Source organism: Cherax quadricarinatus, chromosome 49 (genome assembly GCF_038502225.1).
Source record: "Cherax quadricarinatus isolate ZL_2023a chromosome 49, ASM3850222v1, whole genome shotgun sequence".
Lineage (NCBI taxonomy): Eukaryota > Metazoa > Arthropoda > Malacostraca > Decapoda > Parastacidae > Cherax > Cherax quadricarinatus.
Window position 1 is genome coordinate 5454305 of NC_091340.1, and position 5285 is coordinate 5459589.

Here is a 5285-nt window from a genome sequence, read left to right on the forward strand (position 1 = left end):
ATTCCATTTATACACTTCAGTCATGTCCCCCTCATTCTTCGTCTTAAAAACAAATATTCGACAAAGACCCCTATTTAAATTCTTTGTAGAATAAGAGAGAAAAACTGACTCGAGTCACGACTGATTCCAAACCGCCGTATGTAATGCCTTTGATCCTAAACCTCCTGACTATCTCACACAGCCGGACAGTAAAAAAAAAAAGCCAAGCAAGTCAGGACGCCCATCATCAATAGAATATACTCATGAGGGGTAAGTAAGCTCGGTAATGATTATAATACGGTTGGGGTATAGCAGAGGTGGTGTAATCAGGGGTAAACAGAAGAAGGGGAGTGTTGATCCAGTTCCTGAGGCTCAAGGACAGCGTCGTCATTCCTGTAAACTACATGTGTGCAACCAGGTAATAAAGTTGTAGCTACGAGTCGGTGAAGTTTGTTATGAAGGTATTTTAAGAGCAGTCATAGAGTTGTCAGGAAGTGGACCAATCTGGAGAGTGATGTAATGGAGGCAGGATACATATATAGCTTTAAGAAGGGGTACGACAAAGCTCTTGGAGCAGGGATAGAGTGGACCTAGTAAGACCAGCTAAGAGAAAGGGGTCAGGAGCTACGAATTGACCCCTGCAACCATAAATGAGTTCACGCACCTACCATAGCAGCAGACACAGGAGGATTAGAGGGGATAGGATAACGACGTACAAAATACTGAGAGGAATTGACATGTGAACAGGGACAATATTTCAAAGACAGGAAATACGAACAAGAGGGCACAGTCGAAAGTTGAAAACTCAGATCACTGGAGAATGAAGTGATAGAGGTGGGATTCATACATACCTTTAAGAAGAGGTACGAAAAGGCTCTTGAAGCCAGAAAAAGTGAACCTAGTAGCGAACAGCGAAGAGGCGGGGCCAGGAGCTGTGAATCGACCCTTGCAACCACATAAGAGCGAGTACACATATATACACACACAGTCATAAATAACCTGTATTTATGTAAACTCTTGAAACATAAATTTTCTAAAATTACGTCTGTGTCCGTCATGGCGATACATTTAACTTTCAACTTCTCCAGACATAAAATTAACATTTCCCCAATAACTTGCTACGTTCCTAAATTGAACCCTCGTGTTTGACACACTGGTAAATATTTTCCTCACATTCACTACCTATATATTAGCTGTGTGGGGCACCATCACAATGTTAGCTTATTCGTATTGAAAAAAAAATCCTTGACAAGAACCTGTGTCATTAAGTTGAACTATTCAATAGTGGCTGTCCTGGAGGTGCAGGTGAAGCCAGACTCTTTAAGACAGGTGAAGGTGGACAGTGCTGTGGTGTCTAGTGTTGTGGTGTCTAGTGCTGTGGTGTCTAGTGCTGTGGTGTCTAGTGCTGTGGTGTCTAGTGCTGTGGTGTCTAGTGCTGTAGTGTCTAGTGCTGTGGTGTCTAGTGCTGTAGTGTCTAGTGCTGTGGTGTCTAGTGCTGTGGTGTCTAGTGCTGTGGTGTCTAGTGCTGTGGTGTCTAGTGCTGTGGTGTCTAGTGCTGTGGTGTCTAGTGCTGTGGTGTCTAGTGCTGTGGTGTCTAGTGCTGTAGTGTCTAGTGCTGTGGTGTCTAGTGCTGTAGTGTCTAGTGCTGTGGTGTCTAGTGCTGTAGTGTCTAGTGCTGTGGTGTCTAGTGCTGTAGTGTCTAGTGCTGTGGTGTCTAGTGCTGTAGTGTCTAGTGCTGTGGTGTCTAGTGCTATGTTGGATAGTGCTGTGGTGTCTAGTGCTGTGGTGTCTAGTGCTGTGGTGTCTAGTGCTATGTTGGATAGTGCTGTGGTGTCTAGTGCTGTGGTGTCTAGTGCTATGTTGGATAGTGCTGTGGTGTCTAGTGCTGTGGTGTCTAGTGCTGTGGTGTGTAGTGCTGTGGTGTCTAGTGCTATGGTGTCTAGTGCTATGGTGTCTAGTGCTGTGGTGTATAGTGCTATGTTGGATAGTGCTGTGGTGTCTAGTGCTGTAGTGTCTAGTGCTGTGGTGTCTAGTGCTGTGGTGTCTAGTGCTATGTTGGATAGTGCTGTGGTGTCTAGTGCTGTAGTGTCTAGTGCTGTGGTGTCTAGTGCTGTGGTGTCTAGTGCTGTGGTGTCTAGTGCTGTGGTGTCTAGCGCTGTGGTGTCTAGTGGTGTGGTGTCTAGTGCTGTGGTGTCTAGTGCTATGTTGGATAGTGCTGTGGTGTCTAGTGCTGTGGTGTCTAGTGCTGTGGTGTCTAGTGCTGTGGTGTCTAGTGCTATGGCGTCTAGTGCTGTGGTGTCTAGTGCTGTGGTGTCTAGTGCTATGTTGGATAGTGCTGTGGTGTCTAGTGCTGTGGTGTCTAGTGCTGTGGTGTCTGGTGCTGTGGTGTCTAGTGCTGTGGCGTCTAGTGCTGTGATGTCTAGTGCTGTGGTGTCTAGTGCTGTGGTGTCTAGTGCTGTGGCGTCTGGTGCTGTGGTGTCTAGTGCTGTGGTGTCTAGTGCTGTGGTGTCTAGTGCTGTGATGTCTAGTGCTGTGGTGTCTAGTGCTGTGGTGTCTAGTGCTGTGGTGTCTGGTGCTGTGGTGTCTAGTGCTGTGGTGTCTAGTGCTGTGGTGTCTAGTTCTGTGGTGTCTAGTGCTGTGGTGTCTAGTGCTATGGTGTCTAGTGCTGTGGTGTCTAGTGCTATGGTGTCTAGTGCTATGGTGTCTAGTGCTGTGGTGTCTGGTGCTGTGGTGCCTAGTGCTGTGGTGTCTAGTGCTGTGGTGTCTAGTGCTGTGGTGTCTAGTGCTGTGGTGTCTGGTGCTGAGGTGTCTAGAGCTGTGGTGTCGAGTGCTGTGGTGTCTAGTGCTGTGATGTCTAGTGCTGTGGTGTCTAGTGCTGTGGTGTCTGGTGCTGTGGTGTCTAGTGCTGTGGTGTCTAGTGTTGTGGTGTCTAGTTCTGTGGTGTCTAGTGCTGTGGTGTCTAGTGCTTTGGTGTCTAGTGCTGTGGCATCTAGTGCTGTGGTGTTTAATGCTGTGGTGTCTAGTGCTGTGGTGTCTAGTTCTGTGGTGTCTAGTGCTGTGGTGTCTAATGCTGTGGTGTCTAGTGCTGTGGTGTCTAGTGCTATGGTGGATAGTGCTGTGGTGTCTAGTGCTGTGGTGTCTAGTGCTGTGGTGTCTAGTGCTGTGGTGTCTAGTGCTGTGGTGTCAAGTGCTGTGGTGTCTAGTGCTGTGGTGTCTAGTGCTGTGCTGGTTAGTGCTGTGGTGGACAGTGCTATGGTGGACAGTGTTGTGGTGGCTAGTGCTATGGTGGACAGTGTTGTGGTGGACAGTGCTGTGGTGGACAGTGCTGTGGTGGACAGTGTTGTGGTGGACAGTGCTGTGGTGGACAGTGTTGTGGTGGCTAGTGCTATGGTGGACAGTGTTGTGGTGGCTAGTGCTATGGTGGACAGTGTTGTGGTGGACAGTGCTGTGGTGGACAGTGCTGTGGTGGACAGTGCTGTGGTGGACCACGGTAGCAGCGATCACTGGCTTACTGGTGGTCACTTCTGCATTACCATTAAATTAATATATGGAGACGAAGTTTTAGATGAAGCTGCGGTTGGTCTTGGATCATTATTAATTCCCATTGTTGACAGTAATCCAATTAGGATCGAAACATCGTCCTAAGCTGTGCCTATATTGTGGATTATCGCAGAATTGTTCCAGACACAATTTTAAGGGTTATCGGAGAACTGTTCCAGGCATGGTAGTGTTGGTTATCAGAGAATTGTTCCAACCATGCTGTGGTTGACCCCACCTGCTGGATCCCACTACCTGCTTGTTCCCATCACCTGCTTGACCCACCATCTGTCTGATCCAAAACCTGCTCAGCCACACGCTATAAAAACTGACATAAGCAGGTTGGCTGATACGGTGAAGTGACGGTGATGAACTGTTAATTATATCCACCGGAATAATTGTATGTCTGATTGTTGATCATGGTTAGTGGTTGCTTACGGGTGGTTGTTAGTGACTGGTGATTGTTGGTGATTGTACAAAGCGGCACTTATTAAGTTATAAAACAAGTCTAAATTGAGGAAAATCATGAGTCAACGAGAAAGTCTGTTGGGAGTGGGTGTCTGTGGTGTGAGTCTTCAACTCATGGCTTCTTTCATTTATATCCTGTCTACTTTTGTATTCATACCATCATCATCATCGTCTGCCTCCTCGAGTTGGAATAAATGTCATCTTTAATTTTTAAATGGGTGGAGGAGTAAGCCAGTGGAAGGCTTCGGTCAGATGACCAAAAACTCCAGTGGCGGGTCATCATATGATTAAGACCCATTCGTTCATTCATGTAGGTTCGCTGGTACTTCCGGCCTGGATCTTCTCCAAATGGCGACCCGGCGAGACTAAGACCCGGGTCAAGAAACACTCGTCCTGTTTCCTGACCTAACCTCCAGTCTACAGTTCCCCCCTCCCCCTCGTCCCTCTCTCTTACTCGCTCTTCCTCATTCTCTTCACAGCTGCTTTTTACAAGTCAGCTTTCTCCGAGAACATTTCGCCCAGCTCTTTAGTGTTTCCATGGACTTTCTCTTTTCCCCAAGATTGTTAGAACCACAAATCTTTTTTAAGAATGCACCGCCACTTATCCCGAAGAGTATTTACGTAGTATCCTGGTAGGCTAAATAAACTCAGGATAGTAGGTTGGTAGACAGCAACCACCCAGGGAAGTACTACCGTCCTGCCAGATGACTGTGAAACAAAAACCTGTAATTGTTTTGCATGATGGTAGGATTGCTGGTTTCTTTTTCTGTCTCATAAACACGCTAAGATAACAGGGATATCTTGCTACTCCTACTAACACTTTGGTCACACTTCACAGACACGCACATGCATATATATATATACATACATCTAGGTTTTTCTCCTTTTTCTAAATAGCTCTTGTTCTTTTTTATTTCTTCTATTGTCCATGGGGAAGTGGAAAAGAATCTTTCCTCCGTAAGCCATGCGTGTCGTATGAGGCGACTAAAATGCCGGGAGCAATGGGCTAGTAACCCCTTCTCCTGTATACAATTACTAAAAAAGAGAAGAAGAAAAACTTTATAAAACTGGGTTGCTTAAATGTGCGTGGATGTAGTGCGGATGACAAGAAACAGATGATTGCTGATGTTATGAATGAAAAGAAGTTGGATGTCCTGGCCCTAAGCGAAACAAAGCTGAAGGGGGTAGGAGAGTTTCAGTGGGGGGAAATAAATGGGATTAAATCTGGAGTATCTGAGAGAGTTAGAGCAAAGGAAGGGGTAGCAGTAATGTTAAATGATCAGTTATGGAAGGAGAAAAGA